The 27,075-nt window shown below is 38.1% G+C and overlaps 3 non-coding genes across 3 annotated transcripts; all 3 read left to right on the top strand.

The window, feature by feature from the left end:
- Window positions 1-5,530: 5,530 nt before the first annotated feature.
- On the top strand, window positions 5,531-5,603 carry TRNAF-GAA (transfer RNA phenylalanine (anticodon GAA)). Its single transcript has one exon. It is a non-coding gene; the product is annotated as a tRNA-Phe (tRNA).
- A 2,836-nt stretch (window positions 5,604-8,439) lies between these two features.
- On the top strand, window positions 8,440-8,512 carry TRNAF-GAA (transfer RNA phenylalanine (anticodon GAA)). Its single transcript has one exon. It is a non-coding gene; the product is annotated as a tRNA-Phe (tRNA).
- A 2,838-nt stretch (window positions 8,513-11,350) lies between these two features.
- Window positions 11,351-11,423, top strand: TRNAF-AAA (transfer RNA phenylalanine (anticodon AAA)). Its single transcript has one exon. It is a non-coding gene; the product is annotated as a tRNA-Phe (tRNA).
- Window positions 11,424-27,075: the final 15,652 nt, after the last annotated feature.

Here is a 27,075-nt window from a genome sequence, read left to right as displayed (position 1 = left end):
TTGTCTGCATCACATTCCACTTCCCCTTGAACACAGATGTCAGTAGTCAGATGACATTGCTTACCTACTCATGCCAAATATATCTGGGTAATATAGTGCTAGTCCATTCAGAGTTAAAAAAACAACTACCTAACCTGGATCTCAAAAATGCTATTTACCCATTGCACCAGTTAACTGGGGAATGATACAGGACTCCTTAAAACATATCTCTACCATATGAGGTTAAAAATCCAGGTCCTGCATCTATTTTGTTAAATGGTTCAAATTAAAGTATGAAGACCACAGCTATGAGAAGGCCGAAATAGCTCAGTTTGGAGAGCGTTAGACTGAAGATCTAAAGGTCCCTGGTTCAATCCCGGGTTTCGGCACAGTTGAGAGGTTCCTTGCTTCTAACAAAATAGGTCTTGGAATCAGCTGTAGTACTTTTTCTCTATTCATCAAATTTTTTCCAACTGATCTACAACACAATCAATTTAACATAGACTTTGCTTGATATCCTCCTTCTAAACTTGCTTCCACCTCTCTTACCTTCAGGTTTGACAATGAATATTTCCCATTTCATGCTTTTTTGTAAAGTAAACTCTTGTTTGCATTACCTTCCACTTCCCCTTGAACACAGATGTCAGTAGTCAGATGACATTGCTTACCTACTCATGCCAAATATATCTGGGTAATATAGTGCTAGTACATTCAGAGTTAAAAAAACAACTACCTAACCTGGATCCCAAAAATGCTATTTGCCCATTGCACCAGTTAATTGCGGAATGATACAGGACTCCTTAAAACATATCTCTACCATATGAGGTTAAAAATCCAGGTCCTGCATCTATTTTGTTAAATGGTTTAAATTAAAGTATGAAGTCCACAGCTATAAGCAGGCCGCAATAGCTCAGTTGGGAGAGCGTTAGACTGAAGATCTAAAGGTCCCTGGTTCAATCCCGGGTTTTGGCACAGTTGAGAGGTTCCTTGCTTCTAACAAAATAGGTCTTGGAATCAGCTGTAGTACTTTTTTCTTTATCAACATTTTTATCAACTGATCTACAAAATGATCAATTCAACATAGACTTTGCTTTCTGTCCTCCTTTTAAACTTTCTTCCACCTATCTTGCCTTCAGGTTTGACAATGAATGTTTCCCATTTCGTCCTTTTTTGTAAAGTAAACTCTTGTCTGCATCACATTCCACTTCCCCTTGAACACAGATGTCAGTAGTCAGATGACATTGCTTACCTACTCATGCCAAATATATCTAGGTAATATAGTGCTAGTCCATTCAGAGTTAAAAAAATAACTACCTAACCTGGATCCCAAAAATGCTATTTACCCATTGCACCAGTTAACTGGGGAATGATACAGGACTCCTTAAAACATATCTCTACCATATGAGGTTAAAAATCCAGGTCCTGCATCTATTTTGTTAAATGGTTCAAATTAAAGTATGAAGACCACAGCTATGAGAAGGCTGAAATAGCTCAGTTTGGAGAGCCTTAGACAGAAGATCTAAAGGTCCCTGGTTCAATCCCGGGTTTTGGCACAGTTGAGAGGTTCCTTGCTTCTAACAAAATAGGTCTTGGAATCAGCTGTAGTACTTTTTCTCTATTCATTAAATTTTTTCCAACTGATCTACAACACAATCAATGTAACATAGACTTTGCTTGATATCCTCCTTCTAAACTTGCTTCCACCTCTCTTACCTTCAGGTTTGACAATGAATATTTCCCATTTCATGCTTTTTTGTAAAGTAAACTCTTGTTTGCATTACCTTCCACTTCCCCTTGAACACAGATGTCAGTAGTCAGATGACATTGCTTACCTACTCATGCCAAATATATCTGGGTAATATAGTGCTAGTCCATTCAGAGTTAAAAAAACAACTACCTAACCTGGATCCCAAAAATGCTATTTACCCATTGCACCAGTTAATTGTGGAATGATACAGGACTCCTTAAAACATATCTCACCATATGAGGTTAAAAATCCAGGTCCTGCATCTATTTTGTTAAATGGTTTAAATTAAAGTATGAAGACCACAGCTGTAAGCAGGCCGAAATAGCTAAGTTGGGAGAGCGTTAGACTGAACATCTAAAGGTCCCTGGTTCAATCCTGGGTTTCGGCACAGTTGAGAGGTTCCTTGCTTCTAACAAAATAGGTCTTGGAATCAGCTGTAGTACTTTTTTCTCTATCAACATTTTTATCAACTGATCTACAAAATGATCAATTCAACATAGACTTTGCTTTCTGTCCTCCTTTTAAACTTTCTTCCACCTATCTTGCCTTCAGGTTTGACTATGAATGTTTTCCATTTCGTCCTTTTTTGTAAAGTAAACTCTTGTCTGCATCACATTCCACTTCCCCTTGAACACAGATGTCAGTAGTCAGATGACATTGCTTACCTACTCATGCCAAATATATCTGGGTAATATAGTGCTAGTCCATTCAGAGTTGAAAAAACAACTACCTAACCTGGATCCCAAAAATGCTATTTACCCATTGCACCAGTTAACTGGGGAATGATACAGGACTCCTTAAAACATATCTCTACCATATGAGGTTAAAAATCCAGGTCCTGCATCTATTTTGTTAAATGGTTCAAATTAAAGTATGAAGACCCCAGCTATCAGAAGGCCGAAATAGCTCAGTTGGGAGAGCGTTAGACTGAAGATCTAAAGGTCCCTGGTTCAATCCTGTGTTTCGGCACAGTTGAGAGGTTCCTTGCTTCTAACAAAATAGGTCTTGGAATCAGCTGTAGTACTTTTTCTCTATTCATCAAATTTTTTCCAACTGATCTACAACACAATCAATTTAACATAGACTTTGCTTTATGTACTCCTTCTAAACTTGCTTCCACCTCTCTTACCTTCAGGTTTGACAATGAATATTTCCCATTTCATGCTTTTTTGTAAAGTAAACTCTTGTCTGCATTACCTTCCACTTCCCCTTGAACACAGATGTCAGTAGTCAGATGACATTGCTTACCTACTCATGCCAAATATATCTGGGTAATATAGTGCTAGTCCATTCAGAGTTAAAAAAACAACTACCTAACCTGGATCCAAAAAATGCTATTTACCCATTGTACCAGTTAATTGCGGAATGATACAGGACTCCTTAAAACATATCTCTACCATATGAGGTTAAAAATCCAGGTCCCGCATCTATTTTGTTAAATAGTTTAAATTAAAGTATGAAGACCACAGCTATAAGCAGGCTGCAATAGCTCAGTTGGGAGAGCGTTAGACTGAAGATCTAAAGGTCCCTGGTTCCATCCCGGGTTTCGGCACAGTTGAGAGGTTCCTTGCTTCTAACAAAATAGGTCTTGGAATCAGCTGTAGTACTTTTTTCTCTATCAACATTTTTATCAACTGATCTACAAAATGATCAATTCAACATAGACTTTGCTTTCTGTCCTCCTTTTAAACTTTCTCCCACCTATCTTGCCTTCAGGTTTGACAATGAATGTTTCCCATTTCGTCCTTTTTTGTAAAGTAAACTCTTGTCTGCATCACATTCCACTTCCCCTTGAACACAGATGTCAGTAGTCAGATGACATTGCTTACCTACTCATGCCAAATATATCTAGGTAATATAGTGCTAGTCCATTCAGAGTTAAAAAAACAACTACCTAACCTGGATCCCAAAAATGCTATTTACCCATTGCACCTGTTAACTGGGGAATGATACAGGCCTCCTTAAAACATATCTCTACCATATGAGGTTAAAAATCCAGGTCCTGCATCTATTTTGTTAAATGGTTTAAATTAAAGTATGAAGACCCCAGCTATAAGCAGGCCGAAATAGCTCAGTTGGGAGAGCGTTAGACTGAAGATCTAAAGGTCCCTGGGTCAATCCTGGGTTTCGGCACAGTTGAGAGGTTCCTTGCTTCTAACAAAATAGGTCTTGGAATCAGCTGTAGTACTTTTTCTCTATTCATCAAATTTTTTCCAACTGATCTACAACACAATCAATTTAACATAGACTTTGCTTTATGTCCTCCTTCTAAACTTGCTTCCACCTCTCTTACCTTCAGGTTTGACAATGAATATTTCCCATTCATGCTTTTTTGTAAAGTAAACTCTTGTCTACATTACCTTCCACCTCCCCTTGAATACAGATGTCAGTAGTCAGATGAGATTGCTTACCTACTCATGCCAAATATATCTGGGTAATATAGTGCTAGTCCATTCAGAGTTAAAAAAACAACTACCTAACCTGGATCCCAAAACTGCTATTTGCCCATTGCACCAGTTAATTGCGGAATGATACAGGACTCCTTAAAACATATCTCTACCATATGAGGTTAAAAATCCAGGTCCTGCATCTATTTTGTTAAATAGTTTAAATTAAAGTATGAAGACCACAGCTATAAGCAGGCCGCAATAGCTCAGTTGGGAGAGCGTTAGACTGAAGATCTAAAGGTCCGTGGTTCAATCCCGGGTTTCGGCACAGTTGAGAGGTTCCTTGCTTCTAACAAAATAGGTCTTGGAATCAGCTGTAGTACTTTTTTCTCTATCAACATTTTTATCAACTGATCTACAAAATGATCAATTCAACATAGACTTTGCTTTCTGTCCTCCTTTTAAACTTTCTTCCACCTATCTTGCCTTCAGGTTTGACTATGAATGTTTTCCATTTCGTCCTTTTTTGTAAAGTAAACTCTTGTCTGCATCACATTCCACTTCCCCTTGAACACAGATGTCAGTAGTCAGATGACATTGCTTACCTACTCATGCCAAATATATCTGGGTAATATAGTGCTAGTCCATTCAGAGTTAAAAAAACAACTACCTAACCTGGATCCCAAAAATGCTATTTACCCATTGCACCAGTTAACTGGGGAATGATACAGGACTCCTTAAAACATATCTCTACCATATGAGGTTAAAAATCCAGGTCCTGCATCTATTTTGTTAAATGGTTCAAATTAAAGTATGAAGACCCCAGCTATCAGAAGGCCGAAATAGCTCAGTTGGGAGAGCATTAGACTGAAGATCTAAAGTTCCCTGGTTCAATCCCGGGTTTCGTCACAGTTGAGAGGTTCCTTGCTTCTAACAAAATAGGTCTTGGAATCAGCTGTAGTACTTTTTTCTCTATTAACATTTTTATCAACTGATCTACAAAATGATCAATTCAACATAGACTTTGCTTTCTGTCCTCCTTTTAAACTTTCTTCCACCTATCTTGCCTTCAGGTTTGACTATGAATGTTTTCCATTTCGTCCTTTTTTGTAAAGTAAACTCTTGTCTGCATCACATTCCACTTCCCCTTGAACACAGATGTCAGTAGTCAGATGACATTGCTTACCTACTCATGCCAAATATATCTGGGTAATATAGTGCTAGTCCATTCAGAGTTAAAAAAACAACTACCTAACCTGGATCTCAAAAATGCTATTTACCCATTGCACCAGTTAACTGGGGAATGATACAGGACTCCTTAAAACATATCTCTACCATATGAGGTTAAAAATCCAGGTCCTGCATCTATTTTGTTAAATGGTTCAAATTAAAGTATGACGACCCCAGCTATCAGAAGGCCGAAATAGCTCAGTTGGGAGAGCGTTAGACTGAAGATCTAAAGGTCCCTGGTTCAATCCCGGGTTTCGGCACAGTTGAGAGGTTCCTTGCTTCTAACAAAATAGGTCTTGGAATCAGCTGTAGTACTTTTTCTCTATTCATCAAATTTTTTCCAACTGATCTACAACACAATCAATTTAACATAGACTTTGCTTTATGTACTCCTTCTAAACTTGCTTCCACCTCTCTTACCTTCAGGTTTGACAATGAATATTTCCCATTTCATGCTTTTTTGTAAAGTAAACTCTTGTCTGCATTACCTTCCACTTCCCCTTGAACACAGATGTCAGTAGTCAGATGACATTGCTTACCTACTCATGCCAAATATATCTGGGTAATATAGTGCTAGTCCATTCAGAGTTAAAAAAACAACTACCTAACCTGGATCCCAAAAATGCTATTTACCCATTGCACCAGTTAATTGCAGAATGATACAGGACTCCTTAAAACATATCTCACCATATGAGGTTAAAAATCCAGGTCCTGCATCTATTTTGTTAAATGGTTTAAATTAAAGTATGAAGACAACAGCTATAAGCAGGCCGAAATAGCTAAGTTGGGAGAGCGTTAGACTGAAGATGTAAAGGTCCCTGGTTCAATCCCGGTTGTCGGCACAGTTGAGAGGTTCCTTGCTTCTAACAAAATAGGTCTTGGAATCAGCTGTAGTACTTTTTTCTCTATCAACATTTTTATCAACTGATCTACAAAATGATCAATTCAACATAGACTTTGCTTTCTGTCCTCCTTTTAAACTTTCTTCCACCTATCTTGCCTTCAGGTTTGACTATGAATGTTTTCCATTTCGTCCTTTTTTGTAAAGTAAACTCTTGTCTGCATCACATTCCACTTCCCCTTGAACACAGATGTCAGTAGTCAGATGACATTGCTTACCTACTCATGCCAAATATATCTGGGTAATATAGTGCTAGTCCATTCAGAGTTAAAAAAAACCTACCTAATCTGGATCCCAAAAATGCTATTTACCCATTGCACCAGGTAATTGCGGAATGATACAGGACTCCTTAAAACATATCTCTACCATATGAGGTTAAAAATCCAGGTCCTGCATATATTTTGTTAAATGGTTTAAATTAAAGTATGAAGACCACAGCTATAAGCAGGGCGAAATAGCTCAGTTGGGAGAGTGTTAGACTGAAGATCTAAAGGTCCCTGGTTCAATCCCGGATTTCGGCACAGTTGAGAGGTTCCTTGCTTCTAACAAAATCATTCTTGGAATCAGCTGTAGTACTTTTTCTCTATTCATCAAATTTTTTCCAACTGATCTGCAACACAATCAATTTAACATAGACTTTGCTTTATGTCCTCCTTCTAAACTTGCTTCCACCTCTCTTACCTTCAGGTTTGACAATTAATATTTCCCATTTCATGCTTTTTTGTAAAGTAAACTCTTGTCTGCATTACCTTCCACTTCCCCTTGAACACAGATGTCAGTAGTCAGCTGACATTGCTTACCTACTCATGCATAATATATCTGGGTAATATAGTGCTAGCCCATTCAGAGTTAAAAAAACAACTACCTAACCTGGATCCCAAAAATGCTGTTTACCCATTGCACCAGTTAACTGGGGAATGATACAGGACTCCTTAAAACATATCTCTACCATATGAGGTTAAAAATCCATGTCCTGCATCTATTTTGTTAAATGGTTCAAATTAAAGTATGAAGACCACAGATATCAGCAGGCCGAAATAGCTCATTTGGGAGAGTGTTAGACTGAAGATCTAAAGGTCCCTGGTTCAATCCTGGGTTTCGGCACTGTTGAGAGGTTCTTTGCTTCTAACAAAATAGGGCTTGGAATCAGCTGTAGTCCTTTTTCTGTATTCATCAAATTTTTACCAACTGATCTACAACACAATCAATTTAATATAGACTTTGCTTTCTGTCCTCCTTCTAGACTTGCTTCCACCTCTCTTGCCTTCAGGTTTTACTATGAATGTTTCCCATGTCATGCTTTTTTGTAAAGTAAACTCTTGTCTGCATTACCTTCCACTTCCCCTTGAACACAGATGTCAGTAGTCAGATGACATTGCTTACCTACTCATGCCAAATATATCTGGGTAATATAGTGCTAGTACATTCAGAGTTAAAAAAACAACTACCTAACCTGGATCCCAAAAATGCTATTTACCCATTGCACCAGTTAATTGCGGAATGATACAGGACTCCTTAAAACATATCTCTACCATATGAGGTTAAAAATCCAGGTCCTGCATCTATTTTGTTAAATGGTTTAAATTAAAGTATGAAGACCACAGCTATAAGCAGGCTGAAATAGCTAAGTTGGGAGAGCGTTAGACTGAAGATCTAAAGGTCCCTGGTTCAATCCCGGTTGTCGGCACAGTTGAGAGGTTCCTTGCTTCTAACAAAATAGGTCTTTGAATCAGCTGTAGTACTTTTTTCTCTATCAACATTTTTATCAACTGATCTACAAAATGATCAATTCAACATAGACTTTGCTTTCTGTCCTCCTTTTAAACTTTCTTCCACCTATCTTGCCTTCAGGTTTGACTATGAATGTTTTCCATTTCGTCCTTTTTTGTAAAGTAAACTCTTGTCTGCATCACATTCCACTTCCCCTTGAACACAGATGTCAGTAGTCAGATGACATTGCTTACCTACTCATGCCAAATATATCTGGGTAATATAGTGCTAGTCCATTCAGAGTTAAAAAAACAACTACCTAACCTGGATCTCAAAAATGCTATTTACCCATTGCACCAGTTAACTGGGGAATGATACAGGACTCCTTAAAACATATCTCTACCATATGAGGTTAAAAATCCAGGTCCTGCATCTATTTTGTTAAATGGTTCAAATTAAAGTATGAAGACCCCAGCTATCAGAAGGCCGAAATAGCTCAGTTGGGAGAGCGTTAGACTGAAGATCTAAAGGTCCCTGGTTCAATCCCGGGTTTCGGCACAGTTGAGAGGTTCCTTGCTTCTAACAAAATAGGTCTTGGAATCAGCTGTAGTACTTTTTCTCTATTCATCAAATTTTTTCCAACTGATCTACAACACAATCAATTTAACATAGACTTTGCTTTATGTACTCCTTCTAAACTTGCTTCCACCTCTCTTACCTTCAGGTTTGACAATGAATATTTCCCATTTCATGCTTTTTTGTAAAGTAAACTCTTGTCTGCATTACCTTCCACTTCCCCTTGAACACAGATGTCAGTAGTCAGATGACATTGCTTACCTACTCATGCCAAATATATCTGGGTAATATAGTGCTAGTCCATTCAGAGTTAAAAAAACAACTACCTAACCTGGATCCTAAAAATGCTATTTACCCATTGCACCAGTTAATTGCAGAATGATACAGGACTCCTTAAAACATATCTCACCATATGAGGTTAAAAATCCAGGTCCTGCATCTATTTTGTTAAATGGTTTAAATGAAAGTATGAAGACCACAGCTATAAGCAGGCCGAAATAGCTCAGTTGGGAGAGTGTTAGACTGAAGATCTAAAGGTCCCTGGTTCAATCCTGGATTTCGGCACAGTTGAGAGGTTCCTTGCTTCTAACAAAATCATTCTTGGAATCAGCTGTAGTACTTTTTCTCTATTCATCAAATTTTTTCCAACTGATCTACAACACAATCAATTTAACATAGACTTTGCTTTATGTCCTCCTTCTAAACTTGCTTCCACCTCTCTTACCTTCAGGTTTGACAATGAATATTTCCCATGTCATGCTTTTTTGTAAAGTAAACTCTTGTCTGCATTACCTTCCACTTCCCCTTGAACACAGATGTCAGTAGTCAGCTGACATTGCTTACCTACTCATGCATAATATATCTGGGTAATATAGTGCTAGCCCATTCAGAGTTAAAAAAACAACTACCTAACCTGGATCCCAAAAATGCTGTTTACCCATTGCACCAGTTAACTGGGGAATGATACAGGACTCCTTAAAACATATCTCTACCATATGAGGTTAAAAATCCATGTCCTGCATCTATTTTGTTAAATGGTTCAAATTAAAGTATGAAGACCACAGATATCAGCAGGCCGAAATAGCTCATTTGGGAGAGTGTTAGACTGAAGATCTAAAGGTCCCTGGTTCAATCCCGGGTTTCGGCACTGTTGAGAGGTTCTTTGCTTCTAACAAAATAGGGCTTGGAATCAGCTGTAGTACTTTTTCTGTATTCATCAATTTTTTACCAACTGATCTACAACACAATCAATTTAATATAGACTTTGCTTTCTGTCCTCCTTCTAGACTTGCTTCCACCTCTCTTGCCTTCAGGTTTTACTATGAATGTTTCCCATGTCATGCTTTTTTGTAAAGTAAACTCTTGTCTGCATTACCTTCCACTTCCCCTTGAACACAGATGTCAGTAGTCAGATGACATTGCTTACCTACTCATGCCAAATATATCTGGGTAATATAGTGCTAGTACATTCAGAGTTAAAAAAACAACTACCTAACCTGGATCCCAAAAATGCTATTTACCCATTGCACCAGTTAATTGCGGAATGATACAGGATTCCTTAAAACATATCTCACCATATGAGGTTAAAAATCCAGGTCCTGCATCTATTTTGTTAAATTGTTTAAATTAAAGTATGAAGACCACAGCTATAAGCAGGCTGAAATAGCTAAGTTGGGAGAGCGTTAGACTGAAGATCTAAAGGTCCCTGGTTCAATCCCGGTTGTCGGCACAGTTGAGAGGTTCCTTGCTTCTAACAAAATAGGTCTTGGAATCAGCTGTAGTACTTTTTTCTCTATCAACATTTTTATCAACTGATCTACAAAATGATCAATTCAACATAGACTTTGCTTTCTGTCCTCCTTTTAAACTTTCTTCCACCTATCTTGCCTTCAGGTTTGACTATGAATGTTTTCCATTTCGTCCTTTTTTGTAAAGTAAACTCTTGTCTGCATCACATTCCACTTCCCCTTGAACACAGATGTCAGTAGTCAGATGACATTGCTTACCTACTCATGCCAAATATATCTGGGTAATATAGTGCTAGTCCATTCAGAGTTAAAAAAACAACTACCTAACCTGGATCCCAAAAATGCTATTTACCCATTGCACCAGTTAACTGGGGAATGATACAGGACTCCCTAAAACATATCTCTACCATATGAGGTTAAAAATCCAGGTCCTGCATCTATTTTGTTAAATGGTTCAAATTAAAGTATGAAGACCCCAGCTATCAGAAGGCCGAAATAGCTCAGTTGGGAGAGCGTTAGACTGAAGATCTAAAGGTCCCTGGTTCAATCCTGGGTTTCGGCACAGTTGAGAGGTTCCTTGCTTCTAACAAAATAGGGCTTGGAATCAGCTGTAGTCCTTTTTCTGTATTCATCAAATTTTTTCCAACTGATCTACAACACAATCAATTTAACATAGACTTTGCTTTATGTCCTCCTTCTAAACTTGCTTCCACCTCTCTTACCTTCAGGTTTGACAATGAATATTTCCCATTTCATGCTTTTTTGTAAAGTAAACTCTTGTCTGCATTACCTTCCACTTCCCCTTGAACACAGATGTCAGTAGTCAGATGACATTGCTTACCTACTCATGCCAAATATATCTGGGTAATATAGTGCTAGTCCATTCAGAGTTAAAAAAACAACTACCTAACCTGGATCCCAAAAATGCTATTTACCCATTGCACCAGTTAATTGCGGAATGATACAGGACTCCTTAAAACATATCTATACCATATGAGGTTAAAAATCCAGGTCCTGCATCTATTTTGTTAAATGGTTTAAATTAAAGTATGAAGACCACGGCTATAAGCAGGCCGAAATAGCTCAGTTGGGAGAGCGTTAGACTAAAGATCTAAAGGTCCCTGGTTCAATCCCGGGTTTCGGCACAGTTGAGAGGTTCCTTGCTTCTAACAAAATAGGGCTTGGAATCAGCTGTAGTACTTTTTCTCTATTCATCAAATTTTTTCCAACTGATCTACAACACAATCAATTTAACATAGACTTTGCTTTATGTCCTCCTTCTAAACTTGCTTCCACCTCTCTTACCTTCTGGTTTGACAATGAATATTTCCCATTTCATGCTTTTTTGTAAAGTAAACTCTTGTCTGCATTACCTTCCACTTCCCCTTGAACACAGATGTCAGTAGTCAGATGACATTGCTTACCTACTCATGCCAAATATATCTGGGTAATATGGTGCTAGTCCATTCAGAGTTAAAAAAACAACTACCTAACCTGGATCCCAAAAATGCTATTTGCCCATTGCACCAGTTAATTGCGGAATGATACCGGACTCCTTAAAACATATCTCTACCATATGAGGTTAAAAATCCAGGTCCTGCATCTATTTTGTTAAATGGTTTAAATTAAAGTATGAAGACCACAGCTATAAGCAGGCCGCAATATCTCAGTTGGGAGAGTGTTAGACTGAAGATCTAAAGGTCCCTGGTTCAATCCTGGGTTTCGGCACAGTTGAGAGGTTCCTTGCTTCTAACAAAATAGGTCTTGGAATCAGCTGTAGTACTTTTTTCTCTATTAACATTTTTATCAACTGATCTACAAAATGATCAATTCAACATAGACTTTGCTTTCTGTCCTCCTTTTAAACTTTCTTCCACCTATCTTGCCTTCAGGTTTGACAATGAATGTTTCCCATTTCGTCCTTTTTTGTAAAGTAAACTCTTGTCTGCATCACATTCCACTTCCCCTTCAACACAGATGTCAGTAGTCAGATGACATTGCTTACCTACTCATGCCAAATATATCTAGGTAATATAGTGCTAGTCCATTCAGAGTTAAAAAAACAACTACCTAACGTGGATCCCAAAAATGCTATTTACCCATTGCACCAGTTAATTGCGGAATGATATAGGACTCCTTAAAACATATCTCTACCATATGAGGTTAAAAATCCAGGTCCTGCATCTATTTTGTTAAATGGTTTAAATTAAAGTATGAAGACCACAGCTATAAGCAGGCCGAAAAAGCTAAGTTGGGAGAGCGTTAGACTGAAGATCTAAAGGTCCCTGGTCGAATCCCGGGTTTCGGCACAGTTGAGAGGTTCCTTGCTTCTAACAAAATAGGTCTTGGAATCAGCTGTAGTACTTTTTTCTCTATCAACATTTTTATCAACTGATCTACAAAATGATCAATTCAACATAGACTTTGCTTTCTGTCCTCCTTTTAAACTTCCTTCCACCTATCTTGCCTTCAGGTTTGACTATGAATGTTTCCCATTTCGTCCTTTTTTGTAAAGTAAACTCTTGTCTGCATCACATTCCACTTCCCCTTGAACACAGATGTCAGTAATCAGATGACATTGCTTACCTACTCATGCCAAATATATCTGGGTAATATAGTGCTAGTCCATTCAGAGTTAAAAAAACAACTACCTAACCTGGATCCCAAAAATGCTATTTACCCATTGCACCAGTTAACTGGGGAATGATACAGGACTCCTTAAAACATATCTCTAACATATGAGGTTAAAAATCCAGGTCCTGCATCTATTTTGTTAAATGGTTCAAATTAAAGTATGAAGACCCCAGCTATCAGAAGGCCGAAATAGCTCAGTTGGGAGAACGTTAGACTGAAGATCTAAAGGTCTCTGGTTCAATCCCGGGTTTCGGCACAGTCGAGAGGTTCCTTGCTTCTAACAAAATAGGTCTTGGAATCAGCTGTAGTACTTTTTCTCTATTCATCAAATTTTTTCCAACTGATCTACAACACAATCAATTTAACATAGACTTTGCTTTATGTCCTCCTTCTAAACTTGCTTCCACCTCTCTTACCTTCAGGTTTGACAATGAATATTTCCCATTTCATGCTTTTTTGTAAAGTAAACTCTTGTCTGCATTACCTTCCACTTCCCCTTGAACACAGATGTCAGTAGTCAGCTGACATTGCTTACCTACTCATGCATAATATATCTGGGTAATATAGTGCTAGCCCATTCAGAGTTAAAAATAACAACTACCTAACCTGGATCCCAAAAATGCTGTTTACCCATTGCACCAGTTAACTGGGGAATGATACAGGACTTCTTAAAACATATCTCTACCATATGAGGTTAAAAATCCAGGTCCTGCATCTATTTTGTTAAATGGTTCAAATTAAAGTATGAAGACCACAGATATCAGCAGGCCGAAATAGCTCATTTGGGAGAGTGTTAGACTGAAGATCTAAAGGTCCCTGGTTCAATCCAGGGTTTCGGCACTGTTGAGAGGTTCTTTGCTTCTAACAAAATAGGTCTTGGAATCAGCTGTAGTCCTTTTTCTGTATTCATCACATTTTTTCCAACTGATCTACAACACAATCAATTTAACATAGACTTTGCTTTCTGTCCTCCTTCTAGACTTGCTTCCACCTCTCTTGCCTTCAGGTTTTACTATGAATGTTTCCCATGTCATGCTTTTTTGTAAAGTAAACTCTTGTCTGCATTACCTTCCACTTCCCCTTGAACACAGATGTCAGTAGTCAGATGACATTGCTTACCTACTCATGCCAAATATATCTGGGTAATATAGTGCTAGTACATTCAGAGTTAAAAAAACAACTACCTAACCTGGATCCCAAAAATGCTATTTGCCCATTGCACCAGTTAATTGCGGAATGATACAGGACTCCTTAAAACATATCTCTACCATATGAGGTTAAAAATCCAGGTCCTGCATCTATTTTGTTAAATGGTTTAAATTAAAGTATGAAGACCACAGCTATAAGCAGGCCGCAATAGCTCAGTTGGGAGAGCGTTAGACTGAAGATCTAAAGGTCCCTGGTTCAATCCCGGGTTTCGGCACAGTTGAGAGTTTCCTTGCTTCTAACAAAATAGGTCTTGGAATCAGCTGTAGTACTTTTTTCTCTATCAACATTTTTATCAACTGATCTACAAAATGATCAATTCAACATAGACTTTGCTTTCTGTCCTCCTTTTAAACTTTCTTCCACCTATCTTGCCTTCAGGTTTGACAATGAATGTTTCCCATTTCGTCCTTTTTTGTAAAGTAAACTCTTGTCTGCATCACATTCCACTTCCCCTTGAACACAGATGTCAGTAGTCAGATGACATTGCTTACCTACTCATGCCAAATATATCTAGGTAATATAGTGCTAGTCCATTCAGAGTTAAAAAAATAACTACCTAACCTGGATCCCAAAAATGCTATTTACCCATTGCACCAGTTAACTGGGGAATGATACAGGACTCCTTAAAACATATCTCTACCATATGAGGTTAAAAATCCAGGTCCTGCATCTATTTTGTTAAATGGTTCAAATTAAAGTATGAAGACCACAGCTATGAGAAGGCCGAAATAGCTCAGTTTGGAGAGCGTTAGACTGAAGATCTAAAGGTCCCTGGTTCAATCCCGGGTTTCGGCACAGTTGAGAGGTTCCTTGCTTCTAACAAAATAGGTCTTGGAATCAGCTGTAGTACTTTTTCTCTATTCATCAAATTTTTTCCAACTGATCTACAACACAATCAATTTAACATAGACTTTGCTTGATATCCTCCTTCTAAACTTGCTTCCACCTCTCTTACCTTCAGGGTTGACAATGAATATTTCCCATTTCATGCTTTTTTGTAAAGTAAACTCTTGTCTGCATTACCTTCCACTTCCCCTTGAACACAGATGTCAGTAGTCAGATGACATTGCTTACCTACTCATGCCAAATATATCTGGGTAATATAGTGCTAGTCCATTCAGAGTTAAAAAAACAACTACCTAACCTGGATCCCAAAAATGCTATTTCCCCATTGCACCAGTTAATTGTGGAATGATACAGGACTCCTTAAAACATATCTCACCATATGAGGTTAAAAATCCAGGTCCTGCATCTATTTTGTTAAATGGTTTAAATTAAAGTATGAAGACCACAGCTGTAAGCAGGCCGAAATAGCTATGTTGGGAGAGCGTTAGACTGAAGATCTAAAGGTCCCTGGTTCAATCCCGGGTTTCGGCACAGTTGAGAGGTTCCTTGCTTCTAACAAAATAGGTCTTGGAATCAGCTGTAGTACTTTTTTCTCTATCAACATTTTTATCAACTGATCTACAAAATGATCAATTCAACATAGACTTTGCTTTCTGTCCTCCTTTTAAACTTTCTTCCACCTATCTTGCCTTCAGGTTTGACTATGAATGTTTTCCATTTCGTCCTTTTTTGTAAAGTAAACTCTTGTCTGCATCACATTCCACTTCCCCTTGAACACAGATGTCAGTAGTCAGATGACATTGCTTACCTACTCATACCAAATATATCTGGGTAATATAGTGCTAGTCCATTCAGAGTTAAAAAACACAACTACCTAACCTGGATCCCAAAAATGCTATTTACCCATTGCACCAGTTAACTGGGGAATGATACAGGACTCCTTAAAACATATCTCTACCATATGAGGTTAAAAATCCAGGTCCTGCATCTATTTTGTTAAATGGTTCAAATTAAAGTATGAAGACCCCAGCTATCAGAAGGCCGAAATAGCTCAGTTGGGAGAGCGTTAGACTGAAGATCTAAAGGTCCCTGGTTCAATCCCGGGTTTCGTCACAGTTGAGAGGTTCCTTGCTTCTAACAAAATAGGTCTTGGAATCAGCTGTAGTACTTTTTTCTCTATTAACATTTTTATCAACTGATCTACAAAATGATCAATTCAACATAGACTTTGCTTTCTGTCCTCCTTTTAAACTTTCTTCCACCTATCTTGCCTTCAGGTTTGACAATGAATGTTTCCCATTTCGTCCTTTTTTGTAAAGTAAACTCTTGTCTGCATCACATTCCACTTCCCCTTGAACACAGATGTCAGTAGTCAGATGACATTGCTTACCTACTCATGCCAAATATATCTAGGTAATATAGTGCTAGTCCATTCAGAGTTAAAAAAATAACTACCTAACCTGGATCCCAAAAATGCTATTTACCCATTGCACCAGTTAACTGGGGAATGATACAGGACTCCTTAAAACATATCTCTACCATATGAGGTTAAAAATCCAGGTCCTGCATCTATTTTGTTAAATGGTTCAAATTAAAGTATGAAGACCACAGCTATGAGAAGGCCGAAATAGCTCAGTTTGGAGAGCGTTAGATTGAAGATCTAAAGGTCCCTGGTTCAATCCCGGGTTTCGGCACAGTTGAGAGGTTCCTTGCTTCTAACAAAATAGGTCTTGGAATCAGCTGTAGTACTTTTTCTCTATTCATCAAATTTTTTCCAACTGATCTACAACACAATCAATTTAACATAGACTTTGCTTGATATCCTCCTTCTAAACTTGCTTCCACCTCTCTTACCTTCAGGTTTGACAATGAATATTTCCCATTTCATGCTTTTTTGTAAAGTAAACTCTTGTCTGCATTACCTTCCACTTCCCCTTGAACACAGATGTCAGTAGTCAGATGACATTGCTTACCTACTCATGCCAAATATATCTGGGTAATATAGTGCTAGTCCATTCAGAGTTAAAAAAACAACTACCTAACCTGGATCCCAAAAATGCTATTTACCCATTGCACCAGTTAATTGTGGAATGATACAGGACTCCTTAAAACATATCTCACCATATGAGGTTAAAAATCCAGGTCCTGCATCTATTTTGTTAAATGGTTTAAATTAAAGTATGAAGACCACAGCTGTAAGCAGGCCGAAATAGCTATGTTGGGAGAGCGTTAGACTGAAGATCTAAAGGTCCCTGGTTCAATCCCGGGTTTTGGCACAGTTGAGAGGTTCCTTGCTTCTAACAAAATAGGTCTTGGAATCAGCTGTAGTACTTTTTTCTCTATCAACATTTTTATCAACTGATCTACAAAATGATCAATTCAACATAGACTTTGCTTTCTGTCCTCCTTTTAAACTTTCTTCCACCTATCTTGCCTTCAGGTTTGACTATGAATGTTTTCCATTTCGTCCTTTTTTGTAAAGTAAACTCTTGTCTGCATCACATTCCACTTCCCCTTGAACACAGATGTCAGTAGTCAGATGACATTGCTTACCTACTCATGCCAAATATATCTGGGTAATATAGTGCTAGTCCATTCAGAGTTAAAAAACACAACTACCTAACCTGGATCCCAAAAATGCTATTTACCCATTGCACCAGTTAACTGGGGAATGATACAGGACTCCTTAAAACATATCTCTACCATATGAGGTTAAAAATCCAGGTCCTGCATCTATTTTGTTAAATGGTTCAAATTAAAGTATGAAGACCCCAGCTATCAGAAGGCTGAAATAGCTCAGTTGGGAGAGCGTTAGACTGAAGATCTAAAGGTCCCTGGTTCAATCCCGGGTTTCGTCACAGTTGAGAGGTTCCTTGCTTCTAACAAAATAGGTCTTGGAATCAGCTGTAGTACTTTTTTCTCTATTAACATTTTTATCAACTGATCTACAAAATGATCAATTCAACATAGACTTTGCTTTCTGTCCTCCTTTTAAACTTTCTTCCACCTATCTTGCCTTCAGGTTTGACTATGAATGTTTTCCATTTCGTCCTTTTTTGTAAAGTAAACTCTTGTCTGCATCACATTCCACTTCCCCTTGAACACAGATGTCAGTAGTCAGATGACATTGCTTACCTACTCATGCCAAATATATCTGGGTAATATAGTGCTAGTCCATTCAGAGTTAAAAAAACAACTACCTAACCTGGATCCCAAAAATGCTATTTACCCATTGCACCAGTTAACTGGGGAATGATACAGGACTCCTTAAAACATATCTCTACCATATGAGGTTAAAAATCCAGGTCCTGCATCTATTTTGTTAAATGGTTCAAATTAAAGTATGAAGACCCCAGCTATCAGAAGGTCGAAATAGCTCAGTTGGGAGAGCGTTAGACTGAAGATCTAAAGGTCCCTGGTTCAATCCTGGGTTTCGGCACAGTTGAGAGGTTCCTTGCTTCTAACAAAATAGGTCTTGGAATCAGCTGTAGTACTTTTTCTCTATTCATCAAATTTTTTCCAACTGATCTACAACACAATCAATTTAACATAGACTTTGCTTTATGTACTCCTTCTAAACTTGCTTCCACCTCTCTTACCTTCAGGTTTGACAATGAATATTTCCCATTTCATGCTTTTTTGTAAAGTAAACTCTTGTCTGCATTACCTTCCACTTCCCCTTGAACACAGATGTCAGTAGTCAGATGACATTGCTTACCTACTCATGCCAAATATATCTGGGTAATATAGTGCTAGTCCATTTAGAGTTAAAAAAACAACTACCTAACCTGGATCCCAAAAATGCTATTTACCCATTGCACCAGTTAATTGTGGAATGATACAGGACTCCTTAAAACATATCTCACCATATGAGGTTAAAAATCCAGGTCCTGCATCTATTTTGTTAAATGGTTTAAATTAAAGTATGAAGACCACAGCTGTAAGCAGGCCGAAATAGCTATGTTGGGAGAGCGTTAGACTGAAGATCTAAAGGTCCCTGGTTCAATCCCGGGTTTTGGCACAGTTGAGAGGTTCCTTGCTTCTAACAAAATAGGTCTTGGAATCAGCTGTAGTACTTTTTTCTCTATCAACATTTTTATCAACTGATCTACAAAATGATCAATTCAACATAGACTTTGCTTTCTGTCCTCCTTTTAAACTTTCTTCCACCTATCTTGCCTTCAGGTTTGACTATGAATGTTTTCCATTTCGTCCTTTTTTGTAAAGTAAACTCTTGTCTGCATCACATTCCACTTCCCCTTGAACACAGATGTCAGTAGTCAGATGACATTGCTTACCTACTCATGCCAAATATATCTGGGTAATATAGTGCTAGTCCATTCAGAGTTAAAAAACACAACTACCTAACCTGGATCCCAAAAATGCTATTTACCCATTGCACCAGTTAACTGGGGAATGATACAGGACTCCTTAAAACATATCTCTACCATATGAGGTTAAAAATCCAGGTCCTGCATCTATTTTGTTAAATGGTTCAAATTAAAGTATGAAGACCCCAGCTATCAGAAGGCCGAAATAGCTCAGTTGGGAGAGCGTTAGACTGAAGATCTAAAGGTCCCTGGTTCAATCCCGGGTTTCGTCACAGTTGAGAGGTTCCTTGCTTCTAACAAAATAGGTCTTGGAATCAGCTGTAGTACTTTTTTCTCTATTAACATTTTTATCAACTGATCTACAAAATGATCAATTCAACATAGACTTTGCTTTCTGTCCTCCTTTTAAACTTTCTTCCACCTATCTTGCCTTCAGGTTTGACTATGAATGTTTTCCATTTCGTCCTTTTTTGTAAAGTAAACTCTTGTCTGCATCACATTCCACTTCCCCTTGAACACAGATGTCAGTAGTCAGATGACATTGCTTACCTACTCATGCCAAATATATCTGGGTAATATAGTGCTAGTCCATTCAGAGTTAAAAAAATAACTACCTAACCTGGATCCCAAAAATGCTATTTACCCATTGCACCAGTTAACTGGGGAATGATACAGGACTCCTTAAAACATATCTCTACCATATGAGGTTAAAAATCCAGGTCCTGCATCTATTTTGTTAAATGGTTCAAATTAAAGTATGAAGACCACAGCTATGAGAAGGCCGAAATAGCTCAGTTTGGAGAGCGTTAGACTGAAGATCTAAAGGTCCCTGGTTCAATCCCGGGTTTCGGCACAGTTGAGAGGTTCCTTGCTTCTAACAAAATAGGTCTTGGAATCAGCTGTAGTACTTTTTCTCTATTCATCAAATTTTTTCCAACTGATCTACAACACAATCAATTTAACATAGACTTTGCTTGATATCCTCCTTCTAAACTTGCTTCCACCTCTCTTACCTTCAGGTTTGACAATGAATATTTCCCATTTCATGCTTTTTTGTAAAGTAAACTCTTGTCTGCATTACCTTCCACTTCCCCTTGAACACAGATGTCAGTAGTCAGATGACATTGCTTACCTACTCATGCCAAATATATCTGGGTAATATAGTGCTAGTCCATTCAGAGTTAAAAAAACAACTACCTAACCTGGATCCCAAAAATGCTATTTACCCATTGCACCAGTTAATTGTGGAATGATACAGGACTCCTTAAAACATATCTCACCATATGAGGTTAAAAATCCAGGTCCTGCATCTATTTTGTTAAATGGTTTAAATTAAAGTATGAAGACCACAGCTGTAAGCAGGCCGAAATAGCTATGTTGGGAGAGCGTTAGACTGAAGATCTAAAGGTCCCTGGTTCAATCCCGGGTTTTGGCACAGTTGAGAGGTTCCTTGCTTCTAACAAAATAGGTCTTGGAATCAGCTGTAGTACTTTTTTCTCTATCAACATTTTTATCAACTGATCTACAAAATGATCAATTCAACATAGACTTTGCTTTCTGTCCTCCTTTTAAACTTTCTTCCACCTATCTTGCCTTCAGGTTTGACTATGAATGTTTTCCATTTCGTCCTTTTTTGTAAAGTAAACTCTTGTCTGCATCACATTCCACTTCCCCTTGAACACAGATGTCAGTAGTCAGATGACATTGCTTACCTACTCATGCCAAATATATCTGGGTAATATAGTGCTAGTCCATTCAGAGTTAAAAAACACAACTACCTAACCTGGATCCCAAAAATGCTATTTACCCATTGCACCAGTTAACTGGGGAATGATACAGGACTCCTTAAAACATATCTCTACCATATGAGGTTAAAAATCCAGGTCCTGCATCTATTTTGTTAAATGGTTCAAATTAAAGTATGAAGACCCCAGCTATCAGAAGGCTGAAATAGCTCAGTTGGGAGAGCGTTAGACTGAAGATCTAAAGGTCCCTGGTTCAATCCCGGGTTTCGTCACAGTTGAGAGGTTCCTTGCTTCTAACAAAATAGGTCTTGGAATCAGCTGTAGTACTTTTTTCTCTATTAACATTTTTATCAACTGATCTACAAAATGATCAATTCAACATAGACTTTGCTTTCTGTCCTCCTTTTAAACTTTCTTCCACCTATCTTGCCTTCAGGTTTGACTATGAATGTTTTCCATTTCGTCCTTTTTTGTAAAGTAAACTCTTGTCTGCATCACATTCCACTTCCCCTTGAACACAGATGTCAGTAGTCAGATGACATTGCTTACCTACTCATGCCAAATATATCTGGGTAATATAGTGCTAGTCCATTCAGAGTTAAAAAAACAACTACCTAACCTGGATCCCAAAAATGCTATTTACCCATTGCACCAGTTAACTGGGGAATGATACAGGACTCCTTAAAACATATCTCTACCATATGAGGTTAAAAATCCAGGTCCTGCATCTATTTTGTTAAATGGTTCAAATTAAAGTATGAAGACCCCAGCTATCAGAAGGTCGAAATAGCTCAGTTGGGAGAGCGTTAGACTGAAGATCTAAAGGTCCCTGGTTCAATCCTGGGTTTCGGCACAGTTGAGAGGTTCCTTGCTTCTAACAAAATAGGTCTTGGAATCAGCTGTAGTACTTTTTCTCTATTCATCAATTTTTTTCCAACTGATCTACAACACAATCAATTTAACATAGACTTTGCTTTATGTACTCCTTCTAAACTTGCTTCCACCTCTCTTACCTTCAGGTTTGACAATGAATATTTCCCATTTCATGCTTTTTTGTAAAGTAAACTCTTGTCTGCATTACCTTCCACTTCCCCTTGAACACAGATGTCAGTAGTCAGATGACATTGCTTACCTACTCATGCCAAATATATCTGGGTAATATAGTGCTAGTCCGTTTAGAGTTAAAAAAACAACTACCTAACCTGGATCCCAAAAATGCTATTTACCCATTGCACCAGTTAATTGTGGAATGATACAGGACTCCTTAAAACATATCTCACCATATGAGGTTAAAAATCCAGGTCCTGCATCTATTTTGTTAAATGGTTTAAATTAAAGTATGAAGACCACAGCTGTAAGCAGGCCGAAATAGCTATGTTGGGAGAGCGTTAGACTGAAGATCTAAAGGTCCCTGGTTCAATCCCGGGTTTTGGCACAGTTGAGAGGTTCCTTGCTTCTAACAAAATAGGTCTTGGAATCAGCTGTAGTACTTTTTTCTCTATCAACATTTTTATCAACTGATCTACAAAATGATCAATTCAACATAGACTTTGCTTTCTGTCCTCCTTTTAAACTTTCTTCCACCTATCTTGCCTTCAGGTTTGACTATGAATGTTTTCCATTTCGTCCTTTTTTGTAAAGTAAACTCTTGTCTGCATCACATTCCACTTCCCCTTGAACACAGATGTCAGTAGTCAGATGACATTGCTTACCTACTCATGCCAAATATATCTGGGTAATATAGTGCTAGTCCATTCAGAGTTAAAAAACACAACTACCTAACCTGGATCCCAAAAATGCTATTTACCCATTGCACCAGTTAACTGGGGAATGATACAGGACTCCTTAAAACATATCTCTACCATATGAGGTTAAAAATCCAGGTCCTGCATCTATTTTGTTAAATGGTTCAAATTAAAGTATGAAGACCCCAGCTATCAGAAGGCCGAAATAGCTCAGTTGGGAGAGCGTTAGACTGAAGATCTAAAGGTCCCTGGTTCAATCCCGGGTTTCGTCACAGTTGAGAGGTTCCTTGCTTCTAACAAAATAGGTCTTGGAATCAGCTGTAGTACTTTTTTCTCTATTAACATTTTTATCAACTGATCTACAAAATGATCAATTCAACATAGACTTTGCTTTCTGTCCTCCTTTTAAACTTTCTTCCACCTATCTTGCCTTCAGGTTTGACTATGAATGTTTTCCATTTCGTCCTTTTTTGTAAAGTAAACTCTTGTCTGCATCACATTCCACTTCCCCTTGAACACAGATGTCAGTAGTCAGATGACATTGCTTACCTACTCATGCCAAATATATCTGGGTAATATAGTGCTAGTCCATTCAGAGTTAAAAAAACAACTACCTAACCTGGATCCCAAAAATGCTATTTACCCATTGCACCAGTTAACTGGGGAATGATACAGGACTCCTTAAAACATATCTCTACCATATGAGGTTAAAAATCCAGGTCCTGCATCTATTTTGTTAAATGGTTCAAATTAAAGTATGAAGACCCCAGCTATCAGAAGGCCGAAATAGCTCAGTTGGGAGAGCGTTAGACTGAAGATCTAAAGGTCCCTGGTTCAATCCTGGGTTTCGGCACAGTTGAGAGGTTCCTTGCTTCTAACAAAATAGGTCTTGGAATCAGCTGTAGCACTTTTTCTCTATTCATCAAATTTTTTCCAACTGATCTACAACACAATCAATTTAACATAGACTTTGCTTTATGTACTCCTTCTAAACTTGCTTCCACCTCTCTTACCTTCAGGTTTGACAATGAATATTTCCCATTTCATGCTTTTTTGTAAAGTAAACTCTTGTCTGCATTACCTTCCACTTCCCCTTGAACACAGATGTCAGTAGTCAGATGACATTGCTTACCTACTCATGCCAAATATATCTGGGTAATATAGTGCTAGTCCATTCAGAGTTAAAAAAACAACTACCTAACCTGGATCCAAAAAATGCTATTTACCCATTGTACCAGTTAATTGCGGAATGATACAGGACTCCTTAAAACATATCTCTACCATATGAGGTTAAAAATCCAGGTCCTGCATCTATTTTGTTAAATAGTTTAAATTAAAGTATGAAGACCACAGCTATAAGCAGGCCGCAATAGCTCAGTTGGGAGAGCGTTAGACTGAAGATCTAAAGGTCCCTGGTTCCATCCCCGGTTTCGGCACAGTTGAGAGGTTCCTTGCTTCTAACAAAATAGGTCTTGGAATCAGCTGTAGTACTTTTTTCTCTATTAACATTTTTATCAACTGATCTACAAAATGATCAATTCAACATAGACTTTGCTTTCTGTCCTCCTTTTAAACTTTCTTCCACCTATCTTGCCTTCAGGTTTGACAATGAATGTTTCCCATTTCGTCCTTTTTGTAAAGTAAACTCTTGTCTGCATCACATTCCACTTCCCCTTCAACACATATGTCAGTAGTCAGATGACATTGCTTACCTACTCATGCCAAATATATCTAGGTAATATAGTGCTAGTCCATTCAGAGTTAAAAAAAAAACTACCTAACGTGGATCCCAAAAATGCTATTTACCCATTGCACCAGTTAATTGCGGAATGATATAGGACTCCTTAAAACATATCTCTACCATATGAGGTTAAAAATCCAGGTCCTGCATCTATTTTGTTAAATGGTTTAAATTAAAGTATGAAGACCACAGCTATAAGCAGGCCGAAAAAGCTAAGTTGGGAGAGCGTTAGACTGAAGATCTAAAGGTCCCTGGTTCAATCCCGGGTTTCGGCACAGTTGAGAGGTTCCTTGCTTCTAACGAAATAGGTCTTGGAATCAGCTGTAGTACTTTTTTCTCTATCAACATTTTTATCAACTGATCTACAAAATGATCAATTCAACATAGACTTTGCTTTCTGTCCTCCTTTTAAACTTTCTTCCACCTATCTTGCCATCAGGTTTGACTATGAATGTTTCCCATTTCGTCCTTTTTTGTAAAGTAAACTCTTGTCTGCATCACATTCCACTTCCCCTTGAACACAGATGTCAGTAGTCAGATGACATTGCTTACCTACTCATGCCAAATATATCTGGGTAATATAGTGCTAGTCCATTCAGAGTTAAAAAAACAACTACCTAACCTGGATCCCAAAAATGCTATTTACCCATTGCACCAGTTAACTGGGGAATGATACAGGACTCCTTAAAACATATCTCTACCATATGAGGTTAAAAATCCAGGTCCTGCATCTATTTTGTTAAATGGTTCAAATTAAAGTATGAAGACCCCAGCTATCAGAAGGCCGAAATAGCTCAGTTGGGAGAACGTTAGACTGAAGATCTAAAGGTCCCTGGTTCAATCCGGGGTTTCGGCACAGTCGAGAGGTTCCTTGCTTCTAACAAAATAGGTCTTGGAATCAGCTGTAGTACTTTTTCTCTATTCATCAAATTTTTTCCAACTGATCTACAACACAATCAATTTAACATAGACTTTGCTTGATATCCTCCTTCTAAACTTGCTTCCACCTCTCTTACCTTCAGGTTTGACAATGAATATTTCCCATTTCATGCTTTTTTGTAAAGTAAACTCTTGTCTGCATTACCTTCCACTTCCCCTTGAACACAGATGTCAGTAGTCAGATGACATTGCTTACCTACTCATGCCAAATATATCTGGGTAATATAGTGCTAGTCCATTCAGAGTTAAAAAAACAACTACCTAACCTGGATCCCAAAAATGCTATTTACCCATTGCACCAGTTAATTGTGGAATGATACAGGACTCCTTAAAACATATCTCACCATATGAGGTTAAAAATCCAGGTCCTGCATCTATTTTGTTAAATGGTTTAAATTAAAGTATGAAGACCACAGCTGTAAGCAGGCCGAAATAGCTAAGTTGGGAGAGCGTTAGACTGAAGATCTAAAGGTCCCTGGTTCAATCCCGGGTTTCGGCACAGTTGAGAGGTTCCTTGCTTCTAACAAAATAGGTCTTGGAATCAGCTGTAGTACTTTTTTCTCTATCAACATTTTTATCAACTGATCTACAAAATGATCAATTCAACATAGACTTTGCTTTCTGTCCTCCTTTTAAACTTTCTTCCACCTATCTTGCCTTCAGGTTTGACTATGAATGTTTTCCATTTCGTCCTTTTTTGTAAAGTAAACTCTTGTCTGCATCACATTCCACTTCCCCTTGAACACAGATGTCAGTAGTCAGATGACATTGCTTACCTACTCATGCCAAATATATCTGGGTAATATAGTGCTAGTCCATTCAGAGTTAAAAAAACAACTACCTAACCTGGATCCCAAAAATGCTATTTACCCATTGCACCAGTTAACTGGGGAATGATACAGGACTCCTTAAAACATATCTCTACCATATGAGGTTAAAAATCCAGGTCCTGCATCTATTTTGTTAAATGGTTCAAATTAAAGTATGAAGACCCCAGCTATCAGAAGGCCGAAATAGCTCAGTTGGGAGAGCGTTAGACTGAAGATCTAAAGGTCCCTGGTTCAATCCCGGGTTTCGTCACAGTTGAGAGGTTCCTTGCTTCTAACAAAATAGGTCTTGGAATCAGCTGTAGTACTTTTTTCTCTATTAACATTTTTATCAACTGATCTACAAAATGATCAATTCAACATAGACTTTGCTTTCTGTCCTCCTTTTAAACTTTCTTCCACCTATCTTGCCTTCAGGTTTGACTATGAATGTTTTCCATTTCGTCCTTTTTTGTAAAGTAAACTCTTGTCTGCATCACATTCCACTTCCCCTTGAACACAGATGTCAGTAGTCAGATGACATTGCTTACCTACTCATGCCAAATATATCTGGGTAATATAGTGCTAGTCCATTCAGAGTTAAAAAAACAACTACCTAACCTGGATCCCAAAAATGCTATTTACCCATTGCACCAGTTAACTGGGGAATGATACAGGACTCCTTAAAACATATCTCTACCATATGAGGTTAAAAATCCAGGTCCTGCATCTATTTTGTTAAATGGTTCAAATTAAAGTATGAAGACCCCAGCTATCAGAAGGCCGAAATAGCTCAGTTGG

This window comes from Lissotriton vulgaris, chromosome 8 (assembly GCF_964263255.1).
Source record: "Lissotriton vulgaris chromosome 8, aLisVul1.2, whole genome shotgun sequence".
NCBI classification, from domain to species: Eukaryota; Metazoa; Chordata; class Amphibia; order Caudata; family Salamandridae; genus Lissotriton; species Lissotriton vulgaris.
The sequence above is the reverse complement of the archived record's forward strand: the minus strand, read 5'-3'. Positions and strand labels throughout refer to the sequence as shown.